Source organism: Trichosurus vulpecula, chromosome 4, assembly GCF_011100635.1.
Source record: "Trichosurus vulpecula isolate mTriVul1 chromosome 4, mTriVul1.pri, whole genome shotgun sequence".
Taxonomy (NCBI): Eukaryota; Metazoa; Chordata; class Mammalia; order Diprotodontia; family Phalangeridae; genus Trichosurus; species Trichosurus vulpecula.
In genome coordinates, this window is record NC_050576.1 from 217,018,234 (window position 1) to 217,033,252 (window position 15,019).

The 15,019-nt window shown below is 37.7% G+C and overlaps 1 protein-coding gene across 2 annotated transcripts in view; it reads right to left on the bottom strand.

Moving 5' to 3' along the window:
- The window catches only part of RPTOR (regulatory associated protein of MTOR complex 1), a 547,756-nt gene that overhangs the window by 108,169 nt on the left and 424,568 nt on the right, over positions 1–15,019 (bottom strand). The gene's annotated exons all lie outside the window — the stretch shown is intronic.

Sequence of the window (15,019 nt, forward strand, 5' to 3'; positions counted from 1 at the left end):
GATACATTGCTGTAATGTTGTTCAGCTCTTTCCCCAGAAAATAAGCTATCAAAGAATACTAACAGGCAGATTTTGAATACAGGAATAAAAGCTATCAACAAACATAAAAAAGTTCCAAATCACTGATAAGACAAATGAAAATTAAAATGTCTTTGAGGTTCCACCCACACCCAACAAATTGGCAAAGATGACAAAAAGGGGAAAATGAAAACTGTTGGAAGGGTAAGAACACTAATGACCTGTTAGTGGGTACAAACACTCTGGAAAGGAATCTGGAACTATTTTGCAAAAGGCATTAACTGCATTTGTTAATCACAGTAGTGATGTCATGCTGTGCATAAACCCCAAAGAGACCAAAGTCAGAAAGGAAGAACTTACATATCAAACATATTTAGAGCATCATTTTTCTGTTGTAGTAAAACACTGGAAAAAATGGGGGTGCCCCTAATTGGGGAATGGCTGATCCATGTGAATGTGATGGAAAGTTGTTCTACATAATAAATAACAATATAAACAATTTAGAGAAGTCTCAAAGACTTGACCTGATGCCGTATGAAACAGATTGAATCAGAAGAACAATCTATACAGTGGCATAAGAGAAAACAACTTTGAAAGGTTGCAGAACTCAGATTGGAGCAAACAATCATGACTAGAGAAGGGCCACGGTGTTAGCCACCACCTGGAAGAGGTACAGAATGAGAGAGATTTTCAGATATGGACAATGCACTGAATTATATCGCTTAACTACATTTATGAGTTGCAAGAGAAAGTTGCTATTTGGGAGGAGATAGTTAGTGGGGGTTGTGACAAGAATGCAAAAAAAAAATGAAAAAAATATTGGTTAAATAAGCACATAGAAAAAAAACAGGTTGTTGTTTTTTTTTTTACTGTTAAACTTAAATCAATAATAAAAACCAAACATAACAAGTTTATAGTTTGCTGTTCAATGTTCTTTTTTGTCTTGTACACTGGAATGTTCATGTCTATTGATGATTTTAAAATTCATAACAAAAAAGAAAGCTTAAATTCAAAAAGACAGATACTCCTGTGTATAGGTATAAGACTTTTCAGTAGTGTTTAAGAAATCATTGGTCTCTTTCATTCCTGGATGTTGAAGCATATATTCCAGGGTTTTTTTGTTTTTGTTTTTTTTGCTATATTCCCTTGGTTCTACCTTCCTATTGAAATCTCAGAGTAGCAAAGCATATGTTGACTTAAGTTGATGAGTTACGTCAAGGTGATCACATAACTTCCCTACTTTTTTATTGTCTGCAATAGATGTTGGTACATTAGCTGCAATTATCTTCATAGAATGTTGATGATAGCTAGCATTTACATAGCACTTTCAGGTTTGTAAAGCACTTTACATGTTATCTCATTTGGTTCTCACAGTAACCCTGGTAGGTTAAACGTCTATCATTTGATAGATGGGAGAATGAAACAGAGAGAGGGTGAGGGACTTGCCCAGAGTCACACACCTAATAAGTGTCATGTTGAAACTGTGGTCTTCTTGACTCCCAAGTCCAGAGCACTACCCACCACACTACCTAGCTGCTTACAGTCATTATGAGCCAAATAAGGTGGGAAGAGTAAGTGCTGCAAGAAATAATGTTTATTTTTGTCTTTGGATACAAAATGAAACCAGTTTCACTAACTTCTTCATCTGTTCTCCATCCATTTCACTGTAACTTCTTTGTGTCTTCTGGTTTCATTTATAGTAAGAATGTCAAGTGATGTGTTTCAGTTCCTCCAGAAACTGGACATTTTCTCCTACAGCTGACTCTAGGACAATTATATATCAAGAATATCAGTGGTTAAACAAATATTTTCTTGGTAGAACCAAGGGAATTTTCTAAGATATCTGTCATTCTTAACATCCTCTGTCAATTTTCTATCACTCTGCTATCAATAACGTAAATGTGAAAGAGGCCAGGGGCACTTCTGTACTTTTATCAACTTCATGGGCTACCTTGACCAAAAAATCCATCACTTAGTGATGCTGAGATGCTTCACCTTAGCTAGATTGGCCTTGGGACAGCAGATAGGATCTAAAGTACACTTGAAGGCTTTCCAACCAGTATAGTTTGTGCTCCCCTGGTAAAGTGCTAAGAACTCAGGGTCACTTCCGCATCATCATGAAGAAACGGAGTGGGAATTTTGACCCCCATTTTGACAGTAATTAAGTGTGAGGAATAATGCATGTTGTATGAAGTGAGTTCTCTGGTCAAATCTACTCATAGTCAAATATAAATACAAAAATGCGCTCTGAAACCAAATAAATCATATTGTTTATTATCAGCTACTTGGAAACACACCACACCTCAGCTCTCTTCCATTAATGTGGACAACTGCAAGTGAAATGGTGTACGTTGCTGTATGAGACATAATCTTGTTTCTACTTTTTTCCTATGCCTCCTAATTCTCTATAATGGTCATTTCAATGGCTGGAATTACTATATGGAAAAAAATTATAAAGGCTACATTTCTGAGTCAAAGCAAAGAGAAATAACATAAAGCAACTTCGTTGAGTAGGACTGAGTGGGCACTACATTTCCCAAGTGGAGAAATGGATATACTCCATGTTTAAGCAACTAACAGAGGTTTTTAGGTATGTTGCCTTAAAAAGCAGGTGTTCTAGCACAGAGGTATTAAACATGGAACCCATAACACTCATGAGTGCACCCTGCCACAAACAAATGCAATAAAACATAAATAATGATTGGTTTTCTAAGTGAACGGGGATCCTTATGCACAGTCCAGTGGCTGCCATTTCTATTTGAGTTTGACTCCATTGTTTTAAAAGGCTTTCTATTTCATTTTTTTATTTAGGAAACGGATTGACTATATTGATTCCTGAAGGGAAAGTACAGGATTCATCTTGACCTGAGTGTACTAATAAGAGTAACTGTAATACCTCAGACATTGGTAAAGGGAGTTTCCCCAATCAGAAGTTCTTAATTTTAATGAATGATATTCGTTACAATACAACAGCTAACATTTACATAATGATATAAGGATTATTATTGCCTTAGAATTACATGAAAATGGAAACCAAGGAAAATGTTTAAATATGAAAAGTGATGAAGGGAGAGAGGCATGGATGTAGGGATGCCTCTAATGCCAGGTTAAAGAACACACAATTTCTTTGAACTAATAGAGAGCTGTGGGAGGGTTTTGAGCAGGGGAGTAATAGGGTCACATGTGTTAGAAACATTATTTTGGAAGAAGTGTGAGAAGCAGATTGGTAAAGAAAGACTGCACTCAGAGAAATTCACTGGGAGGTTAGTATGAGTACAGTTGAAAGGTTATAAGTACCAGAAATAGGGAGGTAGAGAGAATGGAAAGAAGGGAGATAAATTGGAGACCTATTTAAGAGAGAGATTCCTTAGACGTTAGCAGGGCACAGGATTGAAAGAGGGAAAAATCAAAGCTGATTCTAAAGTTTAGACTCAGAGTGAATATAAGAATGGTGGTACCATCAAAAGACAATTTTGTTTATAGATAATGTCATGCTGTCTGCATCCAGCCCTTTGCCTACTGCAGCACTTCTTCAGTAAGATCCAAGGCCACTCAAAATGGATGAGCTGAGCAATTCACACAGGGAAAGATGAGCTGATGAAGGACACATATTAGCCAGATTATGACACCAGGGACAGGGACTGCAGATGAACAGTGAGGTAAGCCCAGAATTGAAGAGGAGAGTGAATTGGATCATATCTGGGAAACTACACAGCACTTTCAATCATCCCAAATTGCTGTTTGCCATCAAAACCCATCTTTCTAAAACTAATATTCTCTTGGTGAAACTAGTAGCTCTACTGCTGCCAAACATGGCAAGAAGCTTCACAAATTGCAGAAGGATCAAAATTTTAGGTGACCCAAAGATTAACAAAAAGATGTATAAGTGTAAATAGCAGGATTTTGCAAAAAGTAGGATTTTCAGGATAAATGGTATAAAAGATCATTGCAAACATGGCATGCTGGCCTGGAAAAGATAGAGAAAGAGAGGAGACCAACACGTGGACAGCCCAAGTGTTGCACTGGCATCCATGAAATACAAGAAGACTTAAAAGAAGGTGTTTGGAATGTCTAGTCGATCCTCCATGGGAGAAATTCTGAAGGATATGGACAACAAACACATGGGTTGAGAAGGTATGGATGTGTAAAAATTGGCACCAGTGGAGGGCATTCCTACATCTATGAGCTCATAGGTCCATATATGCTTAAGGGCTAAGATGTATCTATGTCACAATATCATTATGTATGTGAACTGCAAAGATGGCAAAGTTGTTGGTGAAATAAGGACTGAAAATAGCAATGGAAAAGGAGATAACACATTCTCCTACTAGGTGAGGTAGGGACACAAGAGATGGAGCTACCAATTCTTGTTTTGAATTTCTAAGGCCACTCTTTAAGATACTATAATCACCTTCTGGCTGCCAAACCAGTCCTTTTAAAAAGTTTTATTATTAATTAATTGATATTATATATTAATTATATTGTTTATATATTGTATAATTATGATATATTATTTATATTATATATAATATAATTATTATTATATATTATATATAATATAAATAATAAATATTCTATATTATTTAAATTATATATTATTTATTAAGATCTTTTGTTTTGGTATCATCTTAACTTTCAAATGTATCCCTCATCACTCCACTCCCCAGAGAACCACTGCTTGTACCAAAGAATGAAAAAAGAGGGAAAAAAGTGATTCGGTTACTGAGCCTGACAATATATGGTATTCCATACTCAAAATTCCTCATTTCCAAAGCAGTCTTTCTAATATTGAGATCATCTGTACTAATTCACTGGTTTGTTGAATTTAAAAAAAAACCCAGAGTACATGAAACCAGAGATTTGGAATTAGAAGTGATACCAGAGGTCATCAAAAACAGAATCATTTTGGTAACTGAATCACCAAAATCATAGAAGTTTAGAACTTGAAGAACTTTGGGAATGTTCTAACTCTTTTACAGATGAAGAAAAATTTGATTAAAAAACCTTAGTGGTGCGTCGGAGCCAGGATGGCAGCTTGAAAACAGGGACCCACTTAAGCTCTCCCACAAATCTCTCCAAACAACTATAAAAAATGACTCTAAACAAATTCTAGAACTACAGAACCCATGAAATAACAGAGGGAAACAAGTCTCCAGTCCAAGATGGCCTGGATGGTCGCTGGGAAGGGTCTATCACACAGTGCTGGAAGTGGAGCTCAGCCCAACATGGGCCACAGCAGGACAGACCAGGCTGGAGTAGACCGTGCAGAGGAGGCCTCAGGCCCCTGAATCACTGAGCTGTGACAGTTATCAGACTTCTCAACTCACAAATGTCAAAGACAATGGAGCAGGTCACCGGGAAAACTGCTGGATTTGAGTGAGGGAATGAGTGAATCTTGTTCTCATTGGATTTGACTTAAGGAGGGAATAACATACACATTCAATTGGGCATCTTACCCTACAGGAAAGTAGGGGGGAAGGGGATAAGAGGAGGGGATGATAGAAGGGAGGTTGAGGTAGAGAGAAGATAAAAGGGGAGGAGGTAGTCAAAAGCAAGCACTTTTGAAAAGGGACAGGGTCAAGGGAGAAAAGTGAATAAAGGGGACCAGGATAGGAAGGAAGGAAACATAACTATTATGAAAGTGTTTTGCATAACCATACATGTGTGGCCTATGTTGAATTGCTTGCCTTCTCAAGGAGGGTGGGTGGGGAGGGAAGAAAGAAGAGAATTTGGAACTCAAAGTTCTAAAAACAAATGTTTAAAAAAATACCAAAAAAAAAACAAAAACCAAAAAACAAAACCTCAGTGGCTTCCTATTGCCTAGAAGATAAAATTCAAAGGACAGCTTAGTATTCCAGGCCCTGTATAATTTTTCAAAATTGGCTGTTTTATAATTCTTTTTAAAAATTAGTTTTAATTAATTTAATTTTAAAAAATTAAAAACTGTTTTTCTCCATTGTATCTCCCTTCTTTTCACCACTGGGAAAAAGAAAAAAAGAAAAACAAAACCCTTGTATGCATGGTCAAGCAAAATAAATTCACACATTGACCATGTCCAAAAATTTGTGACTGAATCTGAATTTTCAGTCCACCCCCTCTTAGTTCAGAGATGGGTAGCATTCTTCATTGGTTCTCTGGAATCACGATTGGTTATTGCATGGATCAGAGTTCTTAAAGTTGCTCTTGTTCTTAGATATGTAGATAAATATATCTTCCATATGAAACCTTTAGCAGAGAAATCTGATGCAGAGATTTTATTTCCAGTTGATTGTTTCCTTTCAAATTCAAACTGCATTGGTTTTATGTGTGAAAGCTTTTCAATTTTATGTAATAAAATTGTCCATTTCATCTTTTATGATCATCTTTATCTTTCGATTAGTTAAGAGCTCTCTCTACATCCATAGTTTTAAAGGTATCTACTTATCTTCTCTAATTTATTTATGATATGAGTTTTTATTTTTAGGTTATGGATCTATTTTCTCCAATCCATTCTTCATACTGCTGCCGAAGTTGTCTTCCAGAGTATTATCAGCACAGACTTGATAGTCTTACTCTTGTGCCTAAAAACCTTGAAAGCCTGCCGAATTCCTAGTGAATAGAAGGTCAAAATCTTTAGCACTGCTACAGAAAGGCCCTCTAAAATTTCAGGTTTCAGCCTACTTTGGGACCCTTTTCTCTTATCACACCACTTCACACTCTATATTATCTAGCTAAATCAAACCACTCACCATTCAATAGATATGCCAACAAAATCACCTAGACAGCTAGGGCATAGCATTGGACTTGAGGTCAAGAAAACCTGAGTTCGATTCCTGGCTTGGTTACTTTATTAGCTGTGTGACTTTCAGCAAGTCAACTAAACTGTTTTAGCTTTATTTTTAAAATGGAGATAATAGTAACACCTGCTTTGGAGGGTTGTTGTGAGTATCAAATGTGATTTTATATGTGATATGCTGCTTTGTAAATCTTAAAATGTTATGTGTGTTTGCTATCATTATTAGATTATATACCTATTATTATAATTACAACCTATACTTTTCCCTCACCATGCCTTCACTAACATTGTTCTCTAGCCTTTGGATGCCCTTTCTCTGTCTCTGTCTGCTGAAATTGTACTTATCCTTACAGGTCTAATTCTAATGCCATCTAATTCCATGAACACTCTTCTAGTATCCACAACTGGAAATAACTCTTCTCACTTCAGAAGTTGTGTAACATACTATTTGTATCCACTGTATGTGCTTATGTTCTATTTTGTTTTATGAGACAATGTGACAAAAACTTATCTACTGATAAGTGGTTGTTCTTGGTCTAGTGTGAGACCTGGGCTAAAATCATGTGTCTGAGACCTTTCCATCTGCTCTAGAACCTCTAATCTTGTTCTTTGTTTTAACTGTTACCTCCAATCCCTCTTTCTACTTCTCTAGTTCTTTCCTGGGCAATCTTCCTCACCCTGATTGCACTCTCCTTCCTCCCCTACCCCCACCACTTGGTGAATAAGTTATATTCTATATTCTATATTCTCCTCTGGGCTTAAATCCCTTCCCCCTTGTCCTATCACCAATTATACTTTGCCAAACCCCAACCTTGGATTATTCCCACTCCTATTCATGTGCTAATGAATGGATCTGAAGAAAGACTCAAAACCATGCAGACTGGGCCCATTAAATATTATTAAATTATTATTAAATATATTACATTTGCTATTGTTGTTGAGTAGTCTCAGTCATGTCCGACTCTCCATGACCCCATCTGGGTTTTCTTGGCAAAGATAGTGGAGTGGTTTGCCATTTCCTTCTCCAGCTCATTTTACAGATGAGGAAACTAAGGCAAACAGGGTTAAGTGACTTGTCTAGGGTTACCCAGCTTAGCGTCTGAAGTCAAATTTGACCCCACATCCTTTTGACACCAGTACTCTATCTGCTGCATGGATTTTTTTTTTTTGACTAGATAAAGGAGACCGTCTTTGTTTCATTTCTTACCTAGCTTTAATCACTGAATGAGCATTGCCTCAGTCAAACTGGGACCTAGGAAAGACCTTAGCTTAAAAAGGCCATAGTCTCCTACTGCACATGGGGCATCTCCAGTCATCCTGATCTGTTATCTTGCCCACTGGACCCATATAGCTCCAGAGGAGAAAGTGAGGCTGGTGATTTTGCACAGCCCTCTTCACTTAAATCCAATTCATTTGCAAGTCATAGCACAGTGTATGGCTCACAGTAATAGAGTTTTGTTAACAATCTTTGTGAGGCTTGAAAAATCATTTAACTTTCCAATGGCCCCAGGTAATTCTTATAAGTGTGATAAGTCACTCATGTGATAATGTCACTCATCAAGCATTTTTGGCAAAATTAGTCCCTGTCCTCAAGGGCTCATACTCTACAGTGGGAGATAAATATGAAAATCACATACAAGATTATAGAAAAGATATGGAAATTAGTGCCACACTCAGAGAGTATGGCACTAATAAGAAGTTGGGTAGAGGACAATGAAAAGTGTCTTGCAGAAGATTAGATGAGCTTAAATCTGGAAGGAAACCAGGGACACTAAGAAGTGAAAGTAAGAAAGCAGAGCATCCCCAGCCTGGAGGACAGTCAGTGCAGAGGAATCACAAGCTGTTCAGTGGGCTTGGGTTGTAGAATATGTGGAAGGCAATCAACTATAATTAAAATGCAAAAGTAGGTTTGTAAAGAGTCTTTTTACATGCTCTCTAGTCTTAGAGAACTTTCTTTTGATCTTGGAGTTAACCAGGAAACACTGGAGTTTATTGATTATGAAGGTGTTCCAAAGTCCAACCCTTTGGGAAAATCACTTGGGCTGAGGTGGCAGATACAACGGCCTAGAGAGGTGAGCAACATGAGGCAGGGAAACCAAGTAGGAGGCTTTTGCACTCATCTGGGCAATAGGTGATAAGGCCTGAACCATAGCAGTTGCTGTGAATAAGGAGAAGGGATGTATCTACGAAATGTTATAAAGGAAGAGATGAAATCAGGGATGAGTCAGGCCAATGGTGAAGCAGTGTTCCTGGGAGACTGGGGAGATGGTGGGGGCCATCAGTAATATGGAAGTTAAGAAGAAAGGAGTGTGAATTCTGTTTAGCAGACACAATCTGGATTGGTAGAGGGAGTTTCCATATGGAGAATTCCTCAGTCTAACAGAATCACAGGCCTGAGAACCCAAGTAAATTGTCTTAAGAGTTAGTTGAGTAGATGCAAGTATTCCCTCCCCAACTATAATGTTAGCTCCTATAAAGGAGCTATTTATTTACTTTTTTTTTAAGCTTTCAATTTGCTGAGTACACTGTTTATACAAAGCATACAGTTAATAAATATTCAATGAATAAATGAGGTAGTATTGTAATCTCTCAAAGTACAATAATAAGGCAGTACAACAGGTTTTGTATGTCAGAGTCTTGCATGCATAGTTTGTAAATTTGCCAGCACTTCTAAAGTTGGAAAGTAAAATCTAAAGACTCAAATCACTTCTTTATGTATGTGTAGAACTTTTACATATATAGGAAATTATTTTTCCAACAAATCTGAAGACTAAAAATAACAATGGAAAAAACTGTTTCCAAGTGCAGCAGGGTCCATTTAAAATCCTTAGAGGTCTCATTAGAATTTCTAAGCAAAGTGATAACAGGTGATAATTTATTTCGATGCTCATATTGTGAATAAATAGTAAGCTATGATAAGAGTGCACTTAGTACACATCCTACTATATAACCATTTATCCCTTTCTCTTGTCTTTTCTCTCCCTAAATCTAGCTCTGCTTATATGGCTATACAGCCATTGATGTCTGCTTGGCTCTGTGTCTATTTTCCTCTAGGTGTCTTTTGTGTCTCTGGCTCTTTTTCTTCTCCTTTCTTTCTCTTTCACACTCTACCATCTGTCTTTCTCCTTTAACAGGCCATTATATGAAACTGAAATGTATTTTTCATTATTTGTTATACTCACTTGACAAATTTTATGTTCTCTACTTTTAATTTGAAAAGCTGAAGAGTAGTATGTTTTATATTTTTCTCTTTGAAAAAGGATTCCTCAATCCTGGCATAGATAAAATCATCTCTATTTGGCTGTTATTTTTTATATAATTTTGGCTTTTCAACAGTTACTTAATTTTCTTACACTTAGATTGATAGAGCAGGAAGATGACTCTTAAGTGTTCTGGGTAGGAGGGCCCATCTGTGATGAAAAAATCAAGTACATATAATCCATAACGGAAATTTCCAGGTTGACTTATTATCAGATAATATTTTAGAAGAATGCCATCTTTGATGGCAGGGGGCTCACAGAAAAATGTCTAATGAAAGTTTTTAAAAGCTCGTTGAGCATTTATTTTCTGTTTCTAGGATGTGCTAGTATGTAGTAACAACTCTCAGAGGATCCTAAAATTTTATGCCCCAAAGGGGTCATTGAGGTTATCTGGTTCAAGCCTCTCATCTTATAGGCGAGAAAACTGAGGTCCAGACAGGGCAAGTGATTTGACCATCCTGAAGAAATCAGAATTTACTTCTGCATTATTCGTATTCTTTTTTTCCTTAAATAGAAAGAGAATAATTGCTATATTAAAATTTGGTTCACAATCCTGCATCTGATGCAGTTTATCCTTTAGCCAGAAGTCTAAATAATCAGTATTATTAATCACAAATGAAAAGCCAATTTTATTATGCATCAATGTTGGCTCACACAACCACAGGGGGTGCTTATGGGTTCGCAGGATGCCACTGAAATGCTGCTTTAATACTAGATGATGCAATAGTTCTCTTGCAATGACTAGTTCAGGCAGATTGCACAGCAACACCTGCACTGACATTATCTGACAAAGTACTGAAAAACATGGGAATGCCCTCTTCAACCTTACCTCCCGTCTGAACAGCAGCAGTATATTCTTCCTGCCTGAGATAGTTTCTACATGAAATGTTTATATCAAATGTTTCCCCACCTTGTATGTTTCTGATAGGAGCTGAAATCGTTTCTGATCTCTGAACACTTGGAAAAGGTGGCACTTATGAGACTGGGCAGGACAGAGCTAGTAGAACACGCATGGAAGCTGTGCCAAGTCAATGTCACAATGGAGGCGACATATTGTAGGAACACAGGATCACACCCATTGAGCTGGACCCCAGAGGCCCTATAGTCTCTTCTTCTTCCCCAGCCCCTTCCCCCCTACTCCCTCCTTTTTTATAGATGAGGGCTCATTTGTAAAAGGAGCTGGAGCTGTGGGAAGAGGACTAGATCTTGAATCAGAGGATTTAACTTGGCTTCAAATCCTGTGTTATTAATTATAGCTGTGCGACCTTGTGTAGTTCACTCAATTTCTTTGGGTCTTAGTATGCTGGGTGAGACCTCAAAGGTATTTTCTAGCTCCAATTCTTCTGATCTCATGTACCACCCACTTCAATAGTCCCCGTGAAACTGGGAAATCTATTAGCTTTGCCTTTGGTTTCTAAGGGATGGGAACATAAAACTAAGCTGCATGGGTTCCTATAATAGGAAAGTGTCCTGTCTTTACATTAATGGCCATGCTAAAGTTGTTAGCTATTACAATGAAATTGAAAAGAACCTCTCCGACAAAAGAAGTCCACATAAAAATCTTTCTTAACTCACTAAAGGCATGATTCACCTTACAGGAAATGCTTTCTCACTAAAGTATGCAATAATGTAGTTCTACTGGGGGAAGAGAAGACAATAAGCATTTATATAGCATGTACTATGCACTAGGCAATGTGCCTAGTCTTAATATTTGTTATATATATATATATATATATATATATATATATATGTATATATGAAAAGTCTCATTTGATTCTTACAACAATTCTGTGAGATAGGTACTATTATCCCTATTTTACATTTGAGAAAACTGAGGAAGATAAAGGTTAAGTGACTTGCCAGGGTCATCCAGTTAGTGTCTGAGGCTGGATCTGAACTTAGGACTTCTTGACTCCAGGCCCAGTGCTCTATCAATTGTGTGCCACCTAGCTGCCTAAAATGTCAAATGAACTTCTTGAGGGCAGGAACTACATATCTATGTTCCAGATGCCAATAGCAATGATCTATAACGTCACAGGCTTATTTATTAAAACCCCTTGACCTAATCCTACATTCCACCTCAGCTGCAGACATGATGATCACACCCTTCATGTTGTCATCACCCACAAAATGTTCCACTTTCATACTCAAGAACTCTACAGTTCCTTTCTATGATTGTAGCCTTCTATCATTCAGTCATTCCCTAAGCTTTATGACCCCTAATTCTGTTCTTCATTTTCCCTATGACCTCTAATCCCCTCAACCTCCAGATATTTCCCAGGCCATCATCACCTAGGCTACACTCTCCTTATTTTCTTAATGATCCAATGGTGAATTAGCTGACCTCTACACTATTCTCTAGACTTCAATGTCTTTCCTCCTGGTCCTACTGACAACCATTTACTGACAAACCCTGACCTTGGGTTACTCCACCCAAGGTTGATAATTACTCATTATGGATTAAAATGGCTCCTTGGTTTCCATTAACATGCTGTAGAATGGAGTGGAAGAAAATCACAAACTTGGCTGTTGGGATCCACTACAAAATGTCAGCCGACTTCAACTGGGCTCTACCTGCAATAAGGCAATCCTATACCTTCTTCATTCACGCACAATCTCATTCACAGTGGCTATTGCAAACCTTTTTCATTCATGTTGAAGGCACCTACAACACTCTTCCATGCTCTTAGCTATGAACCTTGACAAACACTTTACCTAAAATACTGGGATCACTTGTTCTTTCTACTCTTCCTCATCTAAAATCATTCAGAAATCTTCCCCAACTCTTTGTTCCTCCCTGACTCTCAGAAGAGGTAGTATTCAGGTAACTGCTCTCTTTCCTGACTATCTGCCCTTCAGCTTCTTCTTTTTTTTAAAATTAATTAGTTTAGTTTTCAACATTTACTTTTATAAGATTTTGAATTCCAATTTTTTCTCTTCCTCGCTCCCTTCTCTTTCCCCCTCCTCAACACAGCAAGCAATGTGAAATACATATACATAATATTAAACACATTTCCACATTAGTCATGTAAAAGAAGAATCAGAACAAAAGGGAAAAACTGTGAGGAAGAAAAGAAAAGAGAGAAAATAGTATGCTTCAATCTTCATTCAGACTCCATAGTTCTTTCTCTGAATGTGGACAGCATTTTCCATCATGAATCTTTTGAAATTGTCGTAGATCATCGTATTTCTGGAAGAGCTAAGTTTATCAAAGTTGATTATCAAACAATGTTACTGTCAGTGTGTACAATGTTCTCCTGGTTCTAATCATTTCAATCAGCATCAGGTCATATAAATCTTTCCAGGTTTTTCTGAAATCTGCCTGCTCATCATTTCTTATAGCATAATAGTATTCCATTATATTCATATACTGCAACTTGTTCAGCCATTCCCCAATTGATGGGCATCTTCTCAATTTCCAATTTCTTTGCCACCACAAAAAGAGCTGCTATAGATATTTTTGTACATGTGGGTCCTTTTTCATTTTTTATGATCTCTTTGGGATACAGACCTAGTAGGGGTATTGCTGGGTCAAAGAGTATGCACAGTCATATAGCCCACCCCTTGGTTTCTTTTGCTGGAACTTTATCCAGGTTATTCCTACTAACCATGGGTGTTTCCCAATGCTCTCTCCTGTGCTCTTCTCTCTTCTTCCTCTGTGTTACCTCATTTGGTGACTGCATAAGCTCTTATTACCATCTCTATGAAGATGATTCCCAGGTCTAATCTCCTGAGCTCCTGCATCTTCAACTTAATACCAGACATTTCTAACTGGCTGTCCTGTAGGCATGTCAATCTTGACATGTCCCAAACAGAACTCATTATTTCCCCCCTCTACTTAAGTTCCCTATTACTATGGGAAGTATCACCATCCTGCTGCTCACCAGGGATCAAATGGGCTTGATGATTTGGTGTCATTATTAACTCCTCACTTTAACTTATCCCACATAGCTAACGTGGTACTAAATCTTGCTTCTACTACCTTAGTTCAGGCCCTTATTACTCTCAACTACACCATTTTAATAGCTTTCTTCTTCCCTCAACTCTCTCCCCACTACAATCTATCCTCCATTCAAGTGCCAAAATGATTTTCCTAAAGCACTGGTCTGACCATGTTACTCCCTCTCCCCCAAGCCTTCAAGAAACTGTAGTGGCTCCCTATTACCTATAGGATCAATTATAAAATCTACTATATGTCATTTCAAGTTGAGCACAGGCTGGCACCCTCCTTTCCTTTCCTTTCACTATACTCCTCAGTATGTACTCTATGTTCCAGGAACCCTGTCCTACCTGCTGTTCCACATACAAGACCCTCCATTTCCCAGCTCCCTCCATTTGCAATGGTTGTCTCCCATGCTTGAATGTTCTCCTTTCTTACTTCACCTCTTGGCTGCCCAGGCAGTTTTCAAGACTCAGCTCCAAATCGACCTATTGCAGGAGTCTTTTTCTTGTTTCTTCTCTTCTGTTTCTCCTCCATTTACAATGCATCAGTCTTGCAGGTCCATAGTTATTTGTACATAGTATCTGTCATTGGAATGTGAGCTCTCTGGGGGCAGGGACTGCTTTTCTCTTTCTTTATATTCCCAGGACTTAACACACTGTCTGGCTCATACTACTGGTTTAATAAATGTTTGTTGACCACCTGATTATTTACTTACTTTTTTAACATGGATCAAAATGCAGTTTCTTTATGGAAAATTAATTTGGTTCAAAAAGCATTTCAAATTACACCTCTTGCTTCTGTTAGACATGGCCAATGAGTGATTGTGTTTCTTATAAGAGAGGGTTCTTGGTTCGGTGGGAAGAGGTGTTTGGGAGAGGGGGAGATATTTTGGCAATGAGTCACTGGGAAATAATATTGGGAAAGTGTACAAAAAGAAAAGGGCAACAATAAGTCTTTGGATTCATAATGTCTGAGCTGGGATTTTTACCCATAGATCACCACTAATTTTGTCTAGGCCTCAAG